This window comes from Pristis pectinata, chromosome 1 (genome assembly GCF_009764475.1).
Source record: "Pristis pectinata isolate sPriPec2 chromosome 1, sPriPec2.1.pri, whole genome shotgun sequence".
Taxonomy (NCBI): domain Eukaryota; kingdom Metazoa; phylum Chordata; class Chondrichthyes; order Rhinopristiformes; family Pristidae; genus Pristis; species Pristis pectinata.
Genome location: NC_067405.1, coordinates 91,422,211 through 91,447,640, shown reverse-complemented (window position 1 = coordinate 91,447,640; position 25,430 = coordinate 91,422,211). Strand labels below are relative to the sequence as shown.

Sequence of the window (25,430 nt, the reverse complement as noted above, 5' to 3'; positions counted from 1 at the left end):
GAAATTGGCTTAAAGGTAGAGAGTGGTGGTAATCGATTGTTTTTCAGATCAGAAGATGGGCGACAATTTTGTTCCCACATGACAGCACTGCAAATGCTGCCTTAATTTTATATCTTACACTTACTTAAGCACAATAGGAGATCATTCATCCAAATGGTACCATGCTGTTCCCAAGGGAGCAATCCCGACAGTCCCATTCCCCCTTATTTCCCTGCATGCCTGCAACTTATTCTGTCTCACACATGCCCATCAACTCTCCTTTGATTCTTATTGCTGTTAACGTCCATTAAGAGGTAATTTACCGTAGCCAATTAACCCACCAGCATGTTTTTTGGGACATAGGATGATACCGGAACAGCCAGAGGAAACCCACACAGCCATGGAGACAATGTACAAACTCCACACAGACAGCATCTGAAGTCAGAATTGCACCCAGGTTCCCGCTACACTACCGTGACTTAAATATGGATATGCAGGGTTGGGGAAAGAACCGGGGAATAGAAATACTGGGATTGCTCTTTTAGGAGCTGACATATACTCAATGGGCTGAATTGCTTCCTTCTGTGCTGTTACAGTTCCATGCGAGTAACAATATGAACACATATTTTTAAAATGTACTTTATGGTGCAGAAAATCATCAAAAAGGCTAATGGGAGCTACAAGGGAATAAAATATAAGTAAGCTACAAGGGAATAAAATTTATGCTACAGCTCTACAACGTCCCTTAGGAATGAATACATCGGACATAAATAAGTGCAGTATAGATGTAGATTACCCCAAGAGTTAAGTCCCTACCAGAAGTTTCAAAAGTAGGGCTGGCTTTCCTGGAATTTAGGTGATTGTTCCAAGGTTTCAGGTTATTTCGGGGAACTAAAAGGGTCAAAAGTTGGGAGCCGAGAAAAGGAAGAATAATCTTAAAAATTAGTAATTGGGGCTGCTAGCAGTGAAACATGGAAAAAATTCTCTACAAAGAATGCAGTAGGCAATAGTTGCTTGATCAGTTGTTAATTATAAATCTGAATTGGTATTGGTATTGCTTGATTATTGTCACTTGTACCGAGGTACAGTGAAAAACTTGTCTTACATACCAATTGTACAGGTCAATTCATTACACAGTGCAGTTACATTGCGTTAGTACAGAGTGCATTGAGGTAGTACAGGTAAAAACAATAACAGTACAGAGTAAAGTTAACCAGTGGTATTAAAGGAATTAGGCCAAAGATAGATATTTGGAATTTGGTCATGAATCAGCCTTGATGTGCCTTGAAAAGTTGGGTCTCCTTATTAATGGAAAAATATATTATCATTGGAGGTAGTTCAAAGAAGATTCACTAGAACGATCCCAGATTGTCATGTGAAATAAAGTTGGATAAATCGGGTCCATACTTTTTGGAGTTTAGGAGATTGAGAGGTGATTTTACTGAAATATGTAAAATTCTTAGTGAGCTTGACAAGGTAAATGCTCAGAGGATATTTCGCCTCTAGTCTAGGAATAAGGGATGAGGGGGAATTTCTTCTTGCAAGGGGTTGTGAGTATTTGTCCCAGAAAGCTGTGAAGGCTGAATTCTGTCTATCAAAACTGAGATAGACTGATTTTTAATCAGTAAGGGAGTCAGGAAACATGGAGAGTAAGCAGGAGAGTGGGCAGCAAAGTGGATCAGGAAGATTGGATCCTACAGTCTTATTGTATGACAGAGAGGCCTGATGGCTCAGTCCTATCCCTATTTCTTATGACCTTATTTCACTGTATAATGGCTTACATAACCCTTACTAAATATGAGGGAGTGGAAACTTTTATTTCTGTGTATGAATAAGAGGTGGCATCGAGTTTTCTAAATTTGTAATGTGAACTCATTTCCCATTGTAAAGTTGATCCTGATATCCGGACAGTTCAGTGTTTTCCCCACTATTGTCACTAGGTGGGGCTGCCGGTACGCAACCATCCTATGGAGTTTCGACGGCAACATTTCTGTTTCTCAGCCTCGAGGGTGGTCAGGCAACGTTAACATTGCTGCTCATGAAGGAACGTTTGACTCTATCCTTCCTGAGACGGAGACAAAAGACATTCTGCAGATACTGAAATCTGGAGCAACACACACACACACACACAAAATGCTGAAGGAACTCTACAGGTCAGACAGCATCTATGGAAGGAAATAAACAGCCGACGTTTCGGGTCGAGATCCTCGTCGACTGTTTTATTTCCCTCCACAGATGCTGCCTGAGCTGTTGAATTCCTCCAGTACTTGGTGTGTGTTGTGCCACCCCTCTTCAAACGTGAATCCTTCCCTATCCCCCGTAGAAAAAAAATGTCGGTTTATTAGGACTAAGAAAGCAGACTACTTGGGCTACTATTTAATAAAATACATTCATTGTTTTCGATTATTCAAGGATTATGCACCACGCACATTAAAACAAAACAATCAGCTGCTGTAAAACAGACCATCAATGGAAGGGTCGCTACCCATACGTCTTAGCGACAGTGAAACCACTCTAATATTTAAAGTAGCTTCAATCTCGCTAAACCATGTGGGTAATGCGTCTGTTACAAGGTAGAAGCTACAATTTATCTTATTAGTTACCCTTTAATCACCGGTCATTACTTTTAGGAATTAGTTTGACACGCAGATTAAATTTAAAATTTCGATTTTTTTTTGTTTTCTGCGGGGTGAAGGTTAAATTGGCGTCACTTGGGTAACTCCCTTCTTTCCCAGTCAGTAGGTTCTGGGTTTAGCCACACGTTAGTCTACTACCGTAGCTGACACTAAAGTGTATTGGAGGCAGACAGCATTGTGTCAGTAGATCAGGTAGCAGCCGGAGAGGGAGAAAAATAGATCATGCTTCAGTTTGTTAACTGTGTTTCTCTGTCCACAGATGTGGCCTGGCCTGCTGATTATTTCCAGCATCTGCAGGTTTTTGCTTTTCGAATGTGTCAGAGGTGCTGTCTTGTCCAAGGTGTTTTCACATATCGAAGTCCCAACTTGTCTGTGTGGGTGGAACTATTTGAGAAAGAACAGGGAGTATCCTTAATTTCCTGACCAATTTTCCTCACCCAAATGTTTGTCAGTAATGGAAGTCAATGGATAGCAACCATCATTGCTGCGTTCAGAATATTGGGGCTCAAAGCAGTGCAGAGCAGGCACAACTCTGAGCCAAAACAAACTGCTGGAGGAACTTGGTGGGTTAGGCAGCATCTGTAGAGGGAAATGGACAGTCGGTGTTTCATCTGTTGTCATTAGATGGGGCTGCCGGTATGAAACTTTCCCATGAAGTTCAGATGCAGGATCTCAACCCGAAACGTCGACTGTCCAGTTCCCTCTACAGATGCTGCCTGACCTGCTGAGTTCCTCCAGCAGTTTGTTTTTTTTTGCTTCAGATTCCAGCATCTGCAGCCTTGTGTGTCTCCAGCCATGACCTTGAGCCTGTTCCACGGTTCAATTAGCTCACGAATGAATTCTGCCTCAGTTCTGTTTACCAACTTTGCATCTTGATCCATTAACCTAGCAAAAATCCAAACAGCTTATTACAGAGTCATAGATTCTTACATTATGGAAACAGGCCCTTCAGCCCACCAGATATGCACTGACCATCAAGCATAGATCTACACTAATTCCATTTTATTCTCCCCACATTCCCATCAACTCCCCCCTGGATTCTACCACTCACCCATACACTCGGGGGCAATTTACAGCACCTAATTAACCTACCAACCACCACATCTTTGGGATGTGGGAGGAAACTGGAGGACCATTAGGAAACCCACGCAGTCAAGGGAAAACTTGCAAACACCACACAGACAGCACCCGACATCAAGATTGAACCTGGGCTCTTTGGTGCTGTGAGGCGGCAGCTCTAATAGCTGTGCTGCCCAAATGGAAATGCTTAAAATCTCCATTCCGTCCCAGCATCTATAGGCCTTCTGAGGGAGAGAGTCAGAGATCACCACCAGCCTTTGTGAGTACTAATGCATTGTGACTTTTTCCGATCAGCCCAGCTCCAGTTTTGTTATGACTCATTTTGTTATGTCCAATGCAGTTAGTAGTTTGCCTTCTGAACCCCTAGATCACGTCAAGCACAATGTTAGAACATAGAACACTACAGCACAGTACAAGCCCTTCGGCCCACAATGTTGTGCCGACATTTTATCCTGCTCTAAGATCTATCTAACCCTTCCCTCCCACATAGCCCCCTATTTTTCTATCATTCATGTGCCTATCTAAGAGTTTCTTAAATGTTCCTCGACCTTCTAAGTTCTACGGGTAGCTAGTCAAGGTGAGTAGCATGTCCTCATGATTAAATACTGTTTGCCCTGGTATCACTCTGGTGAATGTCTGCAGGCCGCTCAAGGCTAGTACCTTCCTCCTGAGGTACTGTTCTCAGAACTGAATGCCATACTGTTGGTGTCCAAAGATCCCATACACTGCGATGGATTAGGAAGCATAATGTTACAGCCAGTAAGACTGCTGCTTCACAGCTGCAGTGACCCAGTCCTGATCTTAATCCTGATCCCAGTCCTGCAGTGACTCAGTTCAATCCTGATCTTCAGTGCTGTCCATATGGAGTTTGCGCATTCTCCCTGTGACCGTATGGATTTCCTCTGGGTGCTCTGGTTTCCTCCCACATCCCAAGGACATCCAGGTTGATAGGTTGACTGGCTACTGTAAATTGCCCCTGGTGTGTAGGTGAGTGGTGAAATCTGGGGGGAGTTGACAGGAATGTGCGAATCTTTGTCTGCACAGACTTGATGGGCTGTATGACTTTATAAGGACCAGGAGTGGTTCCTGTTTCATCATCTATCAAGATCATAGCTTATCCTTTACCTCAGCACCATTTTCCTGCATGATTTCCATATCCTTTGATTCCTTTAATATCCAGAAATCAATTGTCCTCTGTTTGGAATGACTGAGCCTTCACAACTCTCTGGGATTGAGAAGTCTAGCCTCCAACTGAAGTAATTTCTCCTCATCTCAGTCCAAACTGGCCTCCTCCTCGTCCTGAGACTGCGAGCCCTGATTCTGGACTCCTCCGCCAGGGGAAACTGCTTGTAGAAAGACTGATTCATTTTTCACACGTACAAAGGGGAAAATCTTGGATGCAGCATGTGGTTCTGCCAGCATTTGCCCATGCTGATTGAAGTGATACATGTAAGGACCTGCAGAGAGACAGATGGCACTACATTTGTCTCCGTGCCCTTTTACTGGACTCCATGTGGAAGATCATTTTGCTGGGATTTCCTAGCATTAAGCTGGGAAATCTCTTCTCCACTGCCATGCCAGGTCTGAACCCATCCTTTTTAATGGTGAATTAGAAGGAAGAGGGTTTATTTAATTTATTCAGAATTAGAATCAGATTTATTATCACTGGCTTATATGCCATGAAATTTGTTCTTTTGCGGCAGCAGTACAGTGCAAAGACATAAAATTAATATAACTTACAAAAATAAATAAATAGTGCAAAAAAAAGGAAGAACAAGGTAGTGTCCATGGGTTCATGGACCGTTCAGAAATCTGATGGTGGAGGGGAAGGAGCTGTTCCTGAATCATTGAGTGTGGGTCTTCAGGCTCCTGTACCTCCTCCCCGATAGTAGTAACGAGAAGAGGGCATGTTCCAGATGGTGAGGGTCCTTAGTGATGGATGCTGCCTTCTTGAGTCACCGCCTCTTGAAGATGTCCTTGATGGTGGGGAGGGTTGTGCCTGTGATGGAGCTGGCTGAGGCTACAACCCTCTGCAGCCTCTTGCGATCCTGTGCATTGGAGCCTCTGTACCAGGCTGTGATGCAACCAGTCAGAATGCTCTCCACCGTACATCTGTAGAAGTTTGCAAGAGTCTTTGATGACGTACCAAATCTCCTCAAACTCCGAACAAAGTGGAGCCACTGTTGTGCCGCCTTCTTGATTGCATCAATGTGCAATGTGTTCATTTTAATGGTAAATTAGAAGGGAAAGGGTTTAAGTTATTTTACTTTAGATTAATGTTTTTTTTAATTATTTTGGTGTTTTAATGAGTTTTCCATTAACTTTATTCATCTATATCATTTTTAGTAGCTTTTAAATGTTAGGTGAGGCCTCTGTACTGTACTACCTGTGGTTGATGTATTCATTGGCTGTAAAGTGCATTTGTCACCTTAGATTTTTGAAAGTTATTAAGTAAATACAAAGTTCTTTTAACTGCACCAGCCATGTCAAAGGGGACTGAGTACTCTGTGGTGAGTGGCTTATCTCCCATCACACCTTCAATCAGGCTTGTGTCAAGAGTGTGCTGGGGTGCTTGTGACACAGTCAGGCTGCTGTGGCCACAGCAATAAGTAAGATGTTTGACGGCATTGGGAACTGACCTGTTTGTGTGATTAGTGAACCATCCACTGACCACATCCACTCCCTCCATCATGAAAGGGACTGGGCTATGTGCGATCTACAGGATGCACTACAGCCTGTCGCCAGTGTCACTTTACCATTGCCAGTGGAAAGGTCAGAAGATCAAGTAGAGAGGAACACCATTCCCTCCAAGTCACATAGCTCCAATGGAAATATATAGCTATCTTTTCACTTGAAGGGCCATCAACCTGAAATGTTTACTCTGATTCTCTCTTCACGGATGCTGCCTGACCTGACGAACATTTTCTGTTTTTAGTACCATTACTATTTGGCACCGAAATGCAATGCTGAAACTCCCTTCCTAAATGCACGGCGGGAGACCTTCTACCACAGTGATTAAAGGAGAGGGCACCATCTCCTGAAGGGCAACTGGGGCCAAGCGGAATCCATGTAGCTCCAGCCAGTCACATCAGCCTTGCGTGTGAAATCATTTGCAAGAACTTCCCCGGGATTAAGCTCAGCACAGGAGGCGGGGAAATGCCCCTTGGGCTGGGCTAACAGGGATAGTTGGGCAGGATTTCAGCACGGTCTGTCCCTAGAGGATGTCTCTACGCAAGTTTGGAAGACTCTCTTGCCAGATTTCAACCACGTGTGCAGATTCAAAGCAAGCGCTCCAAACAGTGACCAATCAGAGCGAAACTGCAATCCAATGATAAACTCACTTTCAATTCATGAAACTATTCAGTATCTGGTATAGTTATGACGCAAATGATATGAATATACTCAAATAGAGCATTCGGCATGTTGTTGTGGGTTTATAACAACACAAACACTTTTTTAAAAAAATGACCAGATTACTTCCCTATAAATTTTGAAACACTGATTTACTCGCAGGCAGTGTAAAAGTTTAGCAAATGGCGTTGATGGTTCCTATTCCTTCAGTTGAATGTTTGTGCAGTTATCTACATGAATGTAACTAAAAGTGCAGTGCCCTGTCGGTGGGAAAAGGGCAGATCTCTGAGGCGCCGGAGCAGGGTGGGGACGGGAAAACTTTTTGAAAAGTTTTGGCGCATGCTTATTGCGCCGCTGAAATTGACAAGCACGATTGCCGGCGGAGTCCGGCTCCAGTGAGTATCAGGGAAATTGACACAGGCAGTCGAGAGGTGAGGGACCGCTGAAAACGAAGGAGCCGTGTTGCAGGTTCCCCCCGCAACCGCTTCTGGACTCGGTGTCTGCGGACCGAGGAGCGGCGGCTCGCCCGAGGGCAGATTCCCGGTAAGGTGCAGCTCCTGCCGATGCCCTGGTTCCTACTGCCCGCCGTTTGCGGGGTGCATGCTTGAGATTTGGTGCTGACGTGTTTGAAGTTGCTTCACGTTCACATCAGGAGAAATCTGGACTGTGTGTGTGGTTCTGGTGTGGGATGGGGCATGGTGCAGACACGGTTGGCGGGAAGGATCAGTCCAAAAGGGGTTCCTGGGATGTAAGTATTGTCCTATCAAGGGAGGCTAAACAGGTTGGATCTGTATTCCTTGGAGTTTAGAAGGAGGGGTGACCTTATTGAAACACATCAGATTGTAAGGGGGCTTGACAGGCTAGATGTTGAGATGTTGGGAGAATCTCAAATTAGGGGACATAGTTCCAAGGTGAGGGTTCAGTCACTTAAAACCAAGGTATGTAGAAACTCTATTTTCAGGGGCTGGTGATCCTTCAGAGTCCTCTACCCCAGAGGATTGTGGAGAGGAGATCATTAGAAGTTTGTAAAGTGTAGTTCGATACGTGTTTGGGAAATCAGGGAATTGAGGGCTGTAGGGAACTGGCACAGAAGAGATGAGGCCTGGGGCAGATCAGCCATGGTCGTATTGAATGGTGGGGTAGGTTTGAGGGGCCGAGTGGCCTACTCCAGCTCCTATTTTCTTGGGTTCTGATGGATTGGTTGCACGGCTGAGGAAGAAAGGGGAAGGTGGCAGAGAGGAGGGTGGTGGGACAGAGGTCCTGGAGAAGGTTAAGGGAGAGAGACAGAAGGGCAAATAAGGGGCACAAAGAGGGGTGGAGGGGACGGGGCACACAGTGAGGTTGGTGAGGTGGGGGGGAAGGTTTGACTGGGATAGGGCACACAGTGAGGTTGGAGAGGGGGAGGGTTTGACTGGGACCTTTTACAGAGAGGGAGGGTTGACGAGGACAGGGCATAAAGATGAGGGGCATGTGTGACAGAGGAAGGGCAAGAAGAATGTGGGATGACAGGGCAGAGGTGGGCATGTGTGACAATGGCAGAGAATGGAGGGAATGGTGGTAGTGTTGTACAGGGATGTTTTGGAAGCAAGGCCTACAGATTATGTCCTGTGGGCATGGGGTACATTGGTGCTGGCTGGCAATGAGTGTCTTGCTTCAGAACCCTACTTTAAAGAATGTGAAATTAGAACATAGAACAGAACACTACAGCACAGTACAGGCCCTTCGGCCCTCGATGTTGTGCTGACACCTTATCCTGCTCTAAGATCTATCTCACCCTTCCCTCCCACATAGCCCTCCATTTTTCTATCATTCATGTGGCTAAGAGTCTCTTAAATGTCCCTAACATATCTGCCCCTACAACCTCTGCCGGCAGTGCGTTCCACACACCCACCACTCTCTGTGTAAAAAAAACGTACCCCTGACATCCCCCTTATACCTTCCTCCAATCACCTTAAAATTATGCCCCCCTTGTATTAGCCATTTTCACCCTGGGAAAAAGTCTCTGACTGGTCCACTCGATCTATGCCTCTTATCATCTTGTACACCAGGTTAGGGGTGTCTAAAACTAGGGGGCATAGATTTAGTGTGAGAGGGGAAGATTTAAAAGGGACCTGAGGGGCAACTTTTTCATGCCAGAGGTGCTGAGTATATGGGATGAGCTGCCAGAGGAGGTGATTGAGGCAGGTACAATAGTATCAATTTAAGAAGCACTTGGATAGGTACATGGAGGGGCGGGGCTTAGAGGGATATGGGCCGCACACAGGACATTGGGACTAGCTGAGTGGGCACCGTGGTTGGCATGAACTGGTTGGGCCAAAGGGCCTGTATCTGTGCTGTATTGCTCTATAACTCTATGACCTCTATCAAGTCACCTCTCATCCTCCTCTCCAAAGAGAAAAGCCCTAACTCGCTCAACCTATCCTCATAAGATGTGCCTTCCAATCCAGGCAGCATCCTGGTAAATCTCCTCTGGTAAACTCTAACTATTATTACCAGGATTTTGCTGGATGACTTCTGGTCAACATCACAACAATGTCATCAGCATCCAAGCTGCATGTAAGCCCCTGGTTAAACTGCTCATTGGGCTAGACCGCTAAATATATCACCAAAGTCAAACAGATGCAGCCGTGTTGTCCACTTGCCTGTTTGCATGTCCTCATTACCTTTTCTGCAATTGTTATGGTGTAAAAGTATGATTAATTGTACACTGAATAAGGTGACCTAATGGCTGTCTTTAACATTATTAACAGATTTGACGTGATATTTGATTTGAGGAGATATTTCTTTGTGGTGTGAATCAAAAATTAGGGGCTATAATATACCAGTAAATCCAGTGAGCAATTGAGAGAGAGGGGAAAAAAATCTTCACTCAGTTAATGATAAGACTCTTGGCTACATAGAGTGATTGAGATGAATAGGATGGATGCACTTAATAGGAAGTAAGGGGTGAGGAAATGCTCTTTTAAGGCACCTTGAGACATTTTGCTGGGTAACAATTATAAATACAACGCACACAAAATGTTGGAGGAACTCAGCAGGTCAGGCAGCATCAATGGAGGGAAATGAACAGTGGACGTTTCGGGCCGAGACCCTTCATCAGGACTCACCGCACCTTCAGCATTTTGTGTGCCTTGCTCCACAGTTCCAGCATTTGCAGTCTCCCTTGTGTCTCTATTTATAAATAAAAGTTGTAGATAAAGCTGGAGGAGGATAATGTGGAGCCTTGGCTCTCCAATGATCTGTTGAGCCAGATATTCTTTCTTTCTGTTCTATACATCCTGTGTAAGTGAGAGTTAAACTCTGCAAGTCAGGCTGGTTGAGCCACTGTGCAGCCAAGGGTGGTTAAAGTGTACAAGATCATGACTAGTTGAGTTAGAAGGAAGCAGATGGTTCAATGACCAGGGAACACAGATATTAAAATTTTTGGAAGAAGATGCATGTGGTTGTGAGGGAAGTGTAGTATGTTCCAGTGCAGTATGAATTGGAATTCACCGCTGGCGAGAGTGGTGGGAACAGAGTCAGTCAAGGCCTTCAAAGAGGAATTGAATAGGAACTTGAGGGAAGATAATAGGCAGAGCTTTGGGAAAAGAGTGGAGGAATGGGATGGGTGGGATTGCATAGAGCTGATGGGCCAAGTGGCTTGTGATTCTACAATTGCTTATAATCCCCTTTGACTGGCAGGACTTGTTCACCATTCACACAGATGTAGGGGGATTTGAACAAGAATTGAAATCTCAGCCAAATGGGTGTGTGTGTGTTAAGAAATGTTCATGTTTTTGGTGTGACGTAATGAAAACATTCAGTAGATTCTGACCTTCCGACTTGTAACCGTGTCAGGAGAGAGCATTTTTGACATTGAGCTGAAGTACTGACAGATTTACATCCCATGTATATTGCAGAACCGGTTCCAGTGAAATTGAGCTGGGTCACTCCCTTAATATTACACCTCTGGTGCCCTTAATATTACAGGATGGGAAGATAAAGAAATTTGCATTTCTATAGTGTTGTGCATGACCTCAGGATGTGCCAAATGCTTTACAGCCAATTAAGTACTTCTGAAGTACAGTTGCAGGATTACTTTAGGAAACAAGGTGACAGCTTTGTGCAAACCCAAGCTTTCAAAATTCAGTCCGCAGGGAGCGATATATTGACTGGGACACTAGGGAAAAAACCTCTATCTTTTTCAGATAAAACCAGGGGATCTTTAACATCCACCACTTGGAGCTTGGTTTAACGTCTCCTCCAAAAAGCTGGCAGGTCTGACAAAACTGTGCTGAGAGTGTAAGCCTGGATTTTGTCACAGAGTCTGGCAGCATGGAAACAGGCCCTTTGGCCCAACTTGTCCATGCTGACCTAAACTAATCCCATTTGGATGCATTTGGCACATATGCCTCTAAACCTTTCCTATGTATCTACTTATCTAAATGTATCTTGAATGTTATTGTACCTGCCTCAACTACTTTCTCTGGCAGCTCGTTCCATACATGCACCACCCTCTGCATGAAGAAATTGCCCCTCAGATTCCTTTTAAATCTTTCCCCTCTCACCTTAAACCTATGGCCTTTAGTTTTTGGGTTCATTTTCCTTGGGGAAAAGACTAGTGCATTCACTCTATCTATGCCCCTTGTGATTTTATATACCTTCATAAGATTGCCTCTCAGTCCCCTATGTTCCAAGGAATAAAGTCCTAGCCTGTCCAACCTCTCCCTATAACTCAGGCCCTCGAGTCCTGGCAACGTTCTTGTAAATCTTCTTTGCTCTCTTTCCAGCTTAACATTGTCTTTTTTATAACAGGGTGACCAAAACTGTATGCAAAACTCCAAGTGCGGGCTAACCAATGTCTTGTACAGCTGCAACGTAACGTTTCAACACCTAAACTCGTATCATGCAGGGCTTGGGGTCAGGGGCGGGACTGATATGATTGAGCTATGGCTGGCACAACTGTCAGGACCAGGGAGAATTACAGAGGTCTTGTCCTTGTAATCTGAGCCCTCTTTGAGAGGCAGGATGTAAAAGCAAGTCTACCAGGGCTAGGGGAAGGGAAGGTTTAAAAATAAATCAGTCAAGGTTCCTGATGCTCTGCTTTCTAAACCCTGCTGCAAAGCTGGTCTTTGTGCTGGGTGGGTGACAGGAGAATTGTTTCTCTTCCCCTTAGCCCCCCCAGCTGTCCCTTCCCCGATGCAGGATCTCCGCGTCCATTTTCTTCTTCTCCTCTTTGGCCGTCTCTTGAGTTTGAGGATTAAGACCATAATATGGAGGAACAGAATTAGGCCATTCGGTCCATCGAGTCTGCTCCGCCATTCAATCATGGCTGATCTTTTTTCAACCCCATACTCTCGCCTTCTCCCCGTAACTCTTAACCCCCTTTACCAATCAAGAACCTATCAGTCTCTGCCTTAAATACACCCAATGACTTGCCTCCACCGACCTCTGTGGCAACGAATTCCACAGATTCACCACCCTCTGGCTGAAGAAATTCCTCCTCATCTCAGTTTTAAAGGGATGTCCCTTTATTCTGAGGCTGAGCCCTTGGGTCATGGACTCTCCTACTAATAGACACTTACTCTCCACGTCCACTCTATTCAGGCCTTTGAGTATCTGGTAGGTTTCAATGAGATCTTCCCTCATCCTTCTGAACAACAGCCCCAGAGACATCAAATGCTTCTCATAGGTAAACCTTTCATTCCTGGGATCATTCTTGTGATTACTTGTTTCCACTCAAGTTCTTTGGGTTCGAAGGCCAATATAGACACTGCACTTTCTTCCACAGATGGGGCAGGATGTGCTTGATATGGTGGGTGGGTAGTCAGTGAGCTGGTTTTCTCCTTTCTCCATGTACCCCGGGACTTGAGGTCCTCAGTACTAGGTCTCTATAACCAGAGGGCATAAGTCAAGGAGTAAATGGTTTAGAGGGCAAATAAGGAAGAATATTTTTCACCCAGAGAGTGGTTGAAGCTTGGAACACACTGCCTGTGAAGGTGGTGAAGGCAGGTACTCTCACAACATTAAAGAAGGATCTAAAGAAGCACTTGAATCACCAAGACATAGAAGGCAATGGACCTAGTGCTGGTAAATGGGGATAGTATAAAAGGGTGCTTGATGGTCAGACAGAGTGGGCCGAAGGGCCTGTTTCTGTGCCAAATTGACTACAACCATCCCTAATGGTCTCTCTTCACTTTGAGCAGTCATGGGCCAGGGATTCCCACTGGCGATTTTCGCGTTTCTTCAAGGAGCAGTGTGTTGAATCTTTTCCTCGGTTTACTTGATAATCCCTTGCCGTGCAGAGCTCGGAATTGAGTGTCTGTTTGGAGTCTGCTGTTGGGCAGGCGATCAATGTGGCTGCCTGCTGGAGTCGGCTGAGTCCGTTCCTGTGGAGGCAGTTCGAGTCAGATACAGCAGCTTTGAGCTACTGTGCTTGTATCAGGACTGGAGCAGCACCTGACAAGAGGAAAGAAACAAATATAGCACCATAGTATTACATTCCAAAGCACTTCACATTTAGTCCAAGACTTGTGAAGGAAGACCACTATTGGTTAAATAAACACAGTAGCCAAAATACACACGGTGGGGTGGCTCAATTGAAATAAACCATGGGTAATTCTGCTTTGGTGATGTCAGCTGATGGACAAGGACTGTCCAGAAGCCAGGAAGAACTCCTCTGTTCTTTGAAACAGGATATTTTACAGAAGGCAGGTGTAATCTTGGTTTAACATCAATTCCAGAACACAGCACCTTTGGTACTGCACTGCCTCGATGCTGCACAGGCAAAGTGTGAGCAACTTTAGGGGAGAAAAATTTGCGGAGTGTACGGCATGCTTTCCTTTATTAGTCAAGGCACTGAGTTCAAGAGTCAGGAAGTTTTGATGCAGCTTTATAAACTGCTTGTTAGGCCGCATCTGGAGTATTGCATCTGGTTGCTCTATTATAGGAAGAATCTGGAGACTTTGGAGAAGGTGTAGGTGAGGTTTACCAGGATACTGCCTGGAGTAGAGGGTGTGAGCTATAAGGAGAGGTTGGACAGACTTGGGTTGTTTTCTCTGGAGTGGTGGAGGCTGAGGGGAGACCTGGTAGAAGTTTATAAAATTAGAACCATAGAACCATACAGGCCTTTGGGCCCACCACGATGTGCCGACCTTCAAACCACTCCTAAGACTATCTAACTCCTTCCTCCCACATATCCCTCTAACTTAAATTCCTCCATATGCTTATCTAACAATCTCTTGAACTCACCCAACATATCAGCCTCCACCACCACCCCCGGCAGCGCATTCCATGCACCAACCACTCTCTGGGTGAAAAACCTCCCTCTGACGTCCTCCTTGAACTTCCCACCCATTACCTTAAAGCCATGCCCTCTTGTATTGAGCATTGGTGCCCTGGGAAAGAGGCGCTGGCTGTCCACTCTATCTATTCCTCTTAATATTTTGTATACCTCTATCATATCCCCCCTCATCCTCCTTCTCTCCAATGAGAACAGCCCTAGCTCCTTTAGTGTCTCCTCATAATCCATACTCTCTAATCCAGGCAGCATCCTTGTAAATCTCCTCTGCACCCTTTCCAACGCCTCCACATCCTTCCTATAATGAGGCGACCAGAACTGGACACAGTACTCTAAGTGTGGTCTAACCAGAGGTTTGTAAAGCTGCATCATTACTTCGCGGTCCTTAAGCTCGATCCCACAACTTATGAAAGCTAACATCCCATAAGCTTTCTTAACTACCCTATCCACCTGTGTGGCAACTTTCAGTGATCTGTGGATATGAACCCCCAGATCCCTCTGTTCCTCTACACTGCCCAGAATACTGCCATTTAACTTGTATTCCGCCTTGGAGTTTGTCCTTCCAAAGTGTACGACCTCACACTTCTCCGGATTGAACTCCATCTGCCACTTGTCAGCCCAGCTCTGCATCCTATCAATATCCCTCTGTAAGCTTCGACAGCCCTCCACACTATCCACAACACCACCGATCTTTGTGTCATCTGCAAACTTGCTAACCTTCCACTCCCCCATCCAAGTCATTAATAAATATCACAAAAAGTAGAGGTCCCAGAACCGATCCCTGTGGGACACCACTAGTCACAGCCCTCCAATCTGAATGCACTCCCTCCACCACAACCCTCTGCTTTCTACAGGCAAGCCAATTCTGAATCCACACGGCCAAGCCTCCCTGGATCCCTTGGCCTCTGACCTTCTGAAGAAGCCTACCATGCAGAACCTTGTCCAATGCCTTAATAAAATCCATGTAGACCACATCTACTGCACTACCCTCATCAATCTTCCTGGTCACCTCTTCAAAGAACCCTATCAGGCTAGTGAGGCAAGATCTTTCCTTCACAAAGCCATGCTGGCTGTCCCTAATCAGTCCATGATTCTCTAAATGCTCATAGATCCTATCTCTAAGAATCCTTTCCAACAGCTTGCCCACCACAGACGTAAGGCTCACTGGTCTGTAATTCCCTGGACTATCCCTCCTACCTTTTTTGAACAAGGGGACACATTCGCCACCCTCCAATCCTCCGGTACCATTCCCGTGGACAACGAGGACGCAAAGATCCTAGCCAACGGTTCAGCAATCTCCTCCCTCGCTTCACGGCGCAGCCTGGGGAATATTCCGTCAGACCCCGGGAACTTATCTGTCCTAATATTTTCTAACAGCTCCAACACATCCGCTCTCTTGATATCTACATACTCTAGAACATTACCCTTACCAACACTGCCCTCAGCATCATCAAGAACCCTCTCCTTGGTGAATACTGAAGAGAAGTATTCATTGAGAACCTCACCCACTTCCACAGCTTCCAGGCACATCTTCCCATCTTTGTCGTTATTTGGACCTACCTTCACTCTAGCCATCCTTCTGCTCTTCACGTACGAGTAAAAAGCCTTGGGATTCTCCTTAACCCTGCTCGCCAAAGCCTTTTCACGTCCCCTTCTCGCTCTCCACAGCCCCTTCTTAAGTTCCCTCCTTGCTACTCTATATTCCTCACGAGCCCTGTCTGATCCTTGCTGCTTACACCTTACGTATGCTGCCTTCTTCTTCCTAACCAGTTGTTCCACCTCCCTTGTCACCCATGGTTCCTTCACCCTGCCATTCCTTCTCTGCATCACTGGGATAAATTTATCCCTAACATCCTGCAAGAGATCCCTGAATATCGACCACATCTCTATGTACATTTCCCCTCAAAAATGTCACCCCAATTTACACTCTCAAGTTCTCACCTTATAGCCCCATAATTTGCCTTTCCCCACTTAAATATCTTCCCATCCTCTTTGCTCCTATCCCTGTCCATGACAATTCTAAAGGTTAGGGAGCAGTGGTCACTGTCCCCCAAATGTTCACCCACCGATAGATCTGTCATCTGACCCGGTTCATTACCTAAAACTAGATCTAATATGACATTCCCTCTAGTCAGCCTGTTAACATACTGTGACAGGAATCCGTCCTGGACACACTTAACAAACTCTGCCCCGTCTAAGCCTTTGGCACTAAGCAGGTGCCAATCAATATTTGGGAAGTTGCAGTTTCCCACTACAATAACCCTGTTATTTTCGCATCTTTCCAAAATCTGCCTCCCAATCTGCTCCTCAGTATCCCTACTGCTACCGGGGGGCCTATAGAATACTCCTAATAGAGTAACTGCTCCTTTCTTGTTCCTAACTTCCACCCATATTGACTCTAGAGAGGATCCTTCTATATTATCCACCCTTTCTGCCGCTGTAATAGTGTCCCTGACCAGTATCGCCACCCCTCTTCCTCTTCTCCCCCCCCCCCCTTCCTATCCCTTTTAAAACACTGAAAACCAGGAATATTCAGTATCCATTCCTGTCCTGATGTCAGCCATGTCTCTGTGATAGCCACAATATCGTAGTCCCATGTACTTATCCAAGCTCTCAGTTCATCTCCCTTATTCCTGATGCTTCTTGCATTTGAGTACATGAACTATAGCCCATCCGCCTTACTACTTTTATAGCCTGTATTCTGCTTCTCCTTCCTCAAAGCCTCTCTACCTGTTAGATCTGACTTTTCCCCATCCCCTTCTTCCTCTGACCTACTCCTCCGGTTCCCATCCCCCTCACAAACTAGTTTAAACCCTCCTGAACCACCGAACAACTGGCTGTAAAGATATATTTACACATTGTACTGAAGGGACTGTAGCAACTAAGATTCCTAATTGACTAAGATACTGGTTTTCAAAGTGGGAGGGACAACTCCTGTGGATGGGAGAGGTCATCTTAGAAGATAGATATCGAACAAAATTAACAATTAATTGTCTACAACTGGCAGGCAGTATGGGACGACAGAACTACACAGGAAAAGCATATTTCTGGGAGATGCTCAGTAAAATAAGCTTGGGAACCAGTGAATTAAGGACCAGGAGACAGAATATATACTTCTAGATTAGGGAGGAGCATGGAAGTGCGTTTCCCACAAAGGTCATCACTGGAACTTTATGTCATAGGCTTGAAAATAAAACTTTGAACTATATGAACTTTAGCAATGCAGAGTAGAGTGCCGGTATCTTTATCCCAAAGTCAAAATGTCTAATACTAGAAGGCATGCATTTAGGGTGAGAGGGGGAAAGTTCAAAGGAGATATGTGGGGCAAGTTCCTTTCACATGGCGACTGGTGGGTGCCTGTAATGCGCTGCTAAGGTGGTGATGGAGGCAGATATGATAGATGCGTTTAAGAGGCTCTTAGATAGGCACATGAATGTGCAGAGAATGGAGGGATGTGAACTATGGTCAGGCAGAAGAGATTAGTTTAATTAGGCATCATTAGCTTAATTAGTTTGGCACAACATTGTGGGCCGAAGGGCCTGTTCCTGTGCTGTACTGTTCTATGTTAAAATTTGTTTGCTTATTTGGGAACTGAGTGCTTCTTAACAATCCAGTCGCAAATGGGAAATGGCACCAGTCTGTTGCTGCCCATCTCAATCTCTTTTTAAATGGATATAATGCTTCCTGCTGCAGATGTGCTGGCTTCAAACAGTCAACAGCAACCCCAGTATAAACTGGTCGAAATACACTGCATGTGTTGGAAAAATAACATGAAAACAGAATGCTTGAAATGCTCAGCAAGTCAGGCAGATTCTGAGGAGAGAGAAGCAGAGCTGGTGTTTCAGGTCGATGACCTTTCATCACCGGTTGACTAGAAATAAACCAGTCCAATCGGTAGAATGGCAAATGTTACAATGGTGGCTTTACCAGATCAGGAGCCAATCCAGGCCCGCGAGCACTGGGACAAGCTGTGATAGAATGCAGAGGACAGAGGCGCAGCTGAGAATTACAGCAGCATGAAAGCAGAGAGGGCCTATATAATGGAAGTAGGAGAAGGTATTGGTCAGGAAGAGGACACTAGGGTAGATGATATGCTCAGGGTCAAGGCTGTGAATGTACTCAGAAATTTGCAGCAGAGAGACAGGTCACTTGGCCGTGTTGCTGGTTATACTCCACGTACATCACCTTCCACCTTCCTCCATCTCACTCATTCAACACGTGCCACCATTCAAGGATGTACTACCAATGGTCCGCAGGCCAAGTTAAGACTGCAGCAGCTCTTGATGGCCCCCTGAAGGTGAGGCTCTGATACCCCACCATGCTTGAGACTCATTGTGTTCTGAATAGACCCTTCCTCTGCAACTTCTTTCCATTTTGGAGATTGTAGTGTAGCACGCGGTAGTGTAGCGGTTAGCATGTTGCTATTACAGCACCAGCCACCCGGGTTCAATTCCAGCTGCTGTCTGTAAGAAGTTTGTATGTTCTTCCTGTGTCTGCGCGGGTTTCTTCCAGGTGCTCCAGTTTCCTCCCACATCCCAAAGATGTACGGGAAATTGTGGGCATGTTATGTTGGCGCCGGAAGCGTGGCGACACTTACAGGCTGCCCCCAGAACACTCTACGCAAAAGATGCATTTCACTGTGTGTTTCGATGTACATGTGACTAATAAAGATATCTCATCTTATCTTCTTCTTGGTGGAAAGGTGTTGGGGAGAGACCTAGGGCTTTTGGAGTGGGGGGAGCCAGGAGCTAGAGAGAGGATTAGTTGGCAGGGGTGAGGGAGTAGGTGGGGTGGTGTGGATTGGTGCAGATTTTGAGAGGGAGGGGTAGAGTCAGTAAGATGATCTGGGCTGTTTAAAAGATGTTAGGGATGGGGCCCGTAATGGGGAGGTTGGTATCTATATCAGTTGTGTGAGGGGGGCGGGGTGGGGGTTGTTCAGTTGGGGTAGCATAGTGGTTAGTGCGACACTATTACAGTGCCAGCGATCAGGGTTCGATTCCCGTCGCTGTCTGTAAGGAGTTTGTACGTTCTCCCATGTCTGCGTGGGTTTCCTCTGGGAGCTCCGGTTTCCTCGCACATTCCAAAGACGTACGAGTAGGTTAATTTGGGTTTAAAAAATAGGCGGCACGGACTCGTTGGGCCGGAAGGGCCTGTTACCACGCTGTAAATAAAGTTTTAAAAAAATCATTAGGGGCTGAGAGTATCAGCTGTGTGTTGGGGTGGTGAGGGTGATCAGTAACGTTGGGGAGTTGAAGATGGACTCTCCAAGTAGCAGGCCAGCTGGCGACTCGGGTAATGCCAAACCAGCCTTAGTCCTTCAGTTTAAATGCATTTTCCCAGCACTCCAGACCACTTGACATCACCATGCCCGCCCAGCGATCTCTGCACCAGTGCATCACAAGAACTGGCAGCTATTTCGTCCCACAGTCTTCTGCTCCGAACTGGAAGGGGTTGTCTAGCCTAAGTGCTTCGAAACCCTTGCTCTGCTCCCTTCTGCCTCGTTTGTCTGTCCAGCTCCTATTTGAATGCATCAGTGCTATTCACCTCAACCACTTCCTGTGGGAGAGGTTTTGCATTCTAACCCCTCTCACAATGGGTAAGCAAGTTTCTCCCGAGTGTGCGACTGGATTTATTAAGGATCTTGTTTGCAATACCTAGTTTTGTTCTCCCTCACACGTGGAGACATCTTCTCTGCATCCACCCTCCCGGATCTCTTCAAAGTTTTTGAGACTTCTGCCAGTCATTCCCCAGCCTTCTCTTTCGTAGAGAATGAAGCCCCAAACTGTTCCGCTTTTCCTAATCCTCATTTCTTGAAACATTTTCTTTCCAATTTATCCAGAACCGTCATATCAACCCCAGCAAGAACGTGCATTTATAAAGCACCTTTAACTCAACCTGGGTAGGACCTGTATTCTTTTCATTAAGGATACATCCCAATCGCCTGTACAGATCTTTACCGGGTTACATTTGCAAGTTGGAAATGTGGCCACTCGGCACTATATTTAAATAAAAAAACATAGGCTAACCAATGGCAAGATGTAGTTAAACCAAGGCATTTAGCTGGTTGAGTTAAATGTCCCGGTTTAACTCAACCATTCAGATATTGCTGTGAACAGAGTTCCCACATGGCAGAAGATGCCTGCAGCCCCACAATATCTGGCAAATCCATCCCACCAGTCTCCCAAACACTTGTTCATATGTGCGAGATATACCTAAGTCAGGCATTTGTAACCTGTAGTCTTTTCGTTAAGAATGAACTTGGTGCTGTTTTCACAATGAGTGGGCGTGCCAGAACACAGTGGATGTAAGGTGCATCTGCAAAATTACAATGAGTTGCAGGTTGTAGTATGTTGGGTTCTTTCTGGGCTGTCGAATAAGCACACCTAAACTGCGGAGCTTCAAGACAGCAAGCTTATTGTTTGTAACATGCATGTTGAAAGTTACCCACCACAATATTGAAACAGATAACCGTGTGGCACTGTTCCCTAAGATAATATCAATCCACCAACCTTAAGGCGGTAGCTAACGGACATACATCACATATGATGAAAAGTCATCAACCTGGAACAGTAACCCTGTGTCTCTCTCTGCAGATGCTACCTGACCTGCTGAGCATTTCCTACATTTTCTGTTTTCATTTCAGATTTCCAGCATTTCCATTTTGTTTTGCTTTTTGAAACACCACGTATGTCTGGCCTGAATAACTGATGGATCAATGGTAAGATGCTACCCACAGCTCTATGGAAGCATTCTCGTCACTGAGACACAACAATTTAGCTTCAAATTTCACTTCAAGACTTGAGCCTATATTCCTGATGACACGCCGGTGTGATGTTTGGAGTGTTACACTGTCAAAGGATCTGCCTTGAGATATTAAATTTAGCCCTTGACTTCCCACTCAAATGTACATTAAAAATAAATCCTACTGAGGTGAATTCTTCCACTGTCTGGGATAATATATATCCAACAATATCTAAAAAAAAGGATGATCAGATTCTGATCTTACTGCTGTTTTGAAGATCTTAATTTCTTTAGTTGAGAGTAAAAGTACATAATTGGCTTCAGTGCATTTTGGGATATCCTGTGATCGTAAAAGGTGTTATATAAATGCAAGTTGCTTTTCCTTCTTTCCTGGTGCCCCCTACACTACACAGGCTGCAGAGCAGAATGGCGCTGCTTGGTGCCGCCAACCATTGCTGCTTTTGTATTGACACTGGGTTACAAGGAGATCATTGTTTAAGAGGGAAGCTGCTCTTACATACAAAGCTGGTGCTGTTGGAATCAATGGGAGCTGTGTTGGTGAGAGCTTGGCTGGATCAACGGCAGCATTTGAGAGTGGGCAGAGTTCGCAAGAGTTGAGGCTGTTTGTTTTGCGAAGGACGTAGCACTGCAAGGAAGGAAAAAATACATTGGCACAAGAAGCTGGTATCCTGGCAGTGTGCCATATGTAGTGGTAAGACTGGATCTGGTTACTGTTCTCTTTGAAACTATTATGTGAAGTTCCTGACCATATCAGGGATGGCAAGAGACATCCATGTGGTGGGAGTGATGAAGAGAAATTGGTGGCAGAGCCTTCCCCAACCATCATTCCATCTTAAGAACATGAGAACTAGAAGCGGGAATTGGCTTTATATATCCTTGATTCTGGTCCATCATTCAGGATGATTGTGGCTGATTTGATCTTGGTCTCTGCTCCACTTTTCCTGCCTGTTCTCCATAACCCATGGTTCCCCTGTAGCTCAACAACCAATTGATCATTGAATATATCCAATGATTTGGCCTCCTTGGCTCCCTAGGATAAAAAAAAAATTCCAGAAATTCATGACCCTCTGAGAACAAATTTCTCCTCATCTCTGTCACAAATGGACAAGCCCTTATTCTGTCTCCGCATTACAGATTCCCCCATGAGGGGGATCAACCTGTCCACATCTACCTTGTCAAGCTCTCTTGGTATCTAATGTTTCAATGAGATCACCTCTCACTCTTTCAGTTATGAATGAACATGACCTCAACCTTTCCTCATAAATCATCATCATCATTCCAGGAATCAAGGCAAGTGAACCTTCATTGAACTGCCATCAATATAAGTATATCCTTCCCAGAATGAGGGAAAAGCTGCACCTGTGGTCTTGTCAAGGTCGTGTACAGTTGCAGCAAGACTTTCCTATTTTTATTCTCCATCCCCTTTGCAATAGAAGCCAACATTCAATTTACCTTCCTAATTACTTGCTGTTTCTGCATGCTGATTCTGCATTTCATCTACGAGGACACCAAACCCCCTCTGTAGCAGTGTTCTGTATTCTCACTCAATAGAAACTATATTCTTCCATTCTATTCTTCCTACCAAGGTGGATAACCTCACATTTTCACATATTATACTCCATCTGCCAACATCATGATCTCCATCTACACTTCTTGCTGCCTCCATAAAGCAGTCAACATAATCAAAGACCTCACCCACCCTGGACTCTTCTCCCCCTCCCATTGGGCAGAAGATACAAAACCCTGAAAGCACATACCACCAGGCTCAAGAACAGCTTCTAGCCAGCTGTAATAAGACTACTGAACAGACCCCTAGTATGATAAGATGGATTCGCGAACTCTCAATCTACCTCGCCATGGCCTTGCACCTTATTGTCTGCCTGTGCTGCACTTTCTCTGTAACTAACACTTTATTATGCATTCTGTTATTGTTTTCCCTTGTACTACCTCAATGTACTGATGTGATCTGTATGGATGGCATGCAAAACTAAGTTTTTCACTGCACCTCAGTACATGTGACAATAATAACCCAATTTTTAAAAATTAAATCTTGTCTACTGATTTGGAGTGTAGACTTTTAAAGGAATATAATGAAAGACTGGGGGCATGGTATATAATCTTGGTTAGGCATTGATTAAAGTACTGTGCATTGTACTGGTTTCTATTTTGTAGGAAATAATGCAAGGTGGCAGGGTAAAGGATAACATTTTAACTAGTCATCTAAACAGGCTGGAATCCTTTCTTTTAAGAGATTCCTGAAGGATGAGCCAATAGAATACTAAAATAATGGAAGTGTTTCCTTGTGATGTTTCCATTTTTTGGGTCCAAACTTGGAGCCAGAAACGTATAGCAAAAATGGCACTTACTGCAAATACACAGCAGATCAGGCAGTATTTGTGGAGAGAAAAAGAGAGGTATTCTTTTCGGCTGCTGGTCTTTTTTAAATGTCTGAAGTCATAAATATAAGATCCAATGTATTTATGAATATATATAAGCTCCTATCTTTATACACAAGATCCAATGTAGCTATTGTACTGACATATATATTTAGGCTGTATACTTCTATAATAGGTGGATCATGTGAATTTGAGAACAGGGAATGCCACCAGATGCAGAAGTTAAGATGGATAGCAGAGATAGATTTAAGGATAAGTTAAAATATATATACGACAATAAGATCCACTATTAGTGTCAGATGAAGTTAAGTGGAAGGATGCTTTTGTGGAGCACAAACACTACCATTGCTGGGCAGAATGGCCTGATCCCATGCTCTAAATTTCATTCAATTCTATTGTCAGTCCCATGATCTCCCTTGAAAATAATGCAAAGGGAACCAGGCGATGGTTCCAAGTAATGGGGGTAGAGCAGTTTTGCAACCTTAGTGTTTGCTCTGGAAATATCTTCAATGTGCCAAGGTTTGAGACATTGGCCCCATTTCTGGGGGCTGGGTGGTGCTTTGGGTTGGCCAGTTTACACCCCTGGGATCGAAACTAATGAAAGTCTTCTCTGTTTGCTGGCTGTAACAAACTGCACAAAGTGCATCTGGGGAAGCCTCAACCCAATGATTATGCGTCCATAGCATTGAATCAGCCATAAATCCAGTATTGCTGGAGGCTAATTTATTTCTCTGAGGGCCTAGAGTGATGGTGTTGTGGCAGAGGACAGATATTAGCGTCATGCTGCAAGAGGGTTGAGGGAGGTGGTCTTCAGAGGTGGGGCTTCATATTGGTTCTCAGTGTAAATGGAGCTTTAAACTTGAATCAAGTGGTAATACAAAGTTATAGAGGGGATAGATAAGGTAGAAAGTAAGAATCCTTTTCCCTTAGTGGGGGATGTCTAAAACAACAGGATATGGGTATAACATTTGAGATAGGATGTTTTAAGGGGATCTGAGGGTGAATTATTTCCCACAGGGAGCGATTGGAATGTGCTACTTGAGGAGGTGGTGGAGGCAGACACTGTCACAACATTTAAGAAGCATCTAGACAAGCACTTGAATCACCAAGGCATAGAGGGGTATGGACCAAATGCGGGTAAATGGGACTTCTATAGATGAGTACAGTGGTCAGTATGGACACGGTGGGCCGAAGGGCCTGTTTCTGTGCTGTATGGCTCTATGAATGTGAATGCAAACTGGATCTTGGAAGGTTGGAACAACAAGCAGCTGGATAGTGAATTGCTGGACACATTGACAACACCAACGTGGGGATGCAAAATGAATTACACATGTTTGGTTGGATAGCATAGAGGGGGATTTCCTCTGTACCTTAACCCATACCTGGCTCCAGACCACTGATGGCAGTGTAGCTCAACTCCATGACAAATTTATCCCTGAATGAATTTCCAGTGCGGTCCCCGTCTGCTCTCAAACTCAATCCCCTTTTCTCTCTTTATAAGATATCTTTATTAGTCACATGTACATTGAAACACACAATGAAATGCATCTTTTGCATTGAGTGTTCTGGGGGCAGCCCGCAAGTGTCGCCACGCTTCCGGCGCCAACATAGCATGCCCACAACTTCCTAACCCGAGCGTCTTTGGAAGGTGGGAGGAAACCAGAGCACCCGGAGGAAACCCACGGAGACACGGGGAGAACGTACAAACTCCTTACGGACAGTGGCCGGAATTGAACCTGGGTCGCTGGCGCCGTAAAGCATTAAGCTGATCGCTTTTATGTTTCGTCGTTCTGTTCTAAGGGGGACCAGGAATACAGGTTTTAGATAGTCCTAGTTGGTATATTCCACCTTCACCCTAAAGGAAAGAAATGATGGGGTGGGATTGTGAAATTCATTTTGCCCACCATGCATATCCCTTGGTATTGAACTTCCAGCTGTTCTTACATC

The 25,430-nt window shown here is 45.0% G+C and overlaps 1 protein-coding gene across 1 annotated transcript in view; it reads left to right on the top strand.

Annotated features, from left to right (window-relative positions):
- The first annotated feature begins 7,406 nt into the window (after positions 1–7,406).
- The window catches only part of LOC127584657 (pleckstrin homology domain-containing family G member 3-like), a 171,502-nt gene continuing 153,478 nt past the window's right edge, over positions 7,407–25,430 (top strand). Inside the window, exon 1 of the mRNA XM_052041548.1 lies at positions 7,407–7,589. The gene's annotated coding sequence lies outside the window, so the exon portion shown is untranslated. The remainder of the gene's footprint in view (positions 7,590–25,430) is intronic.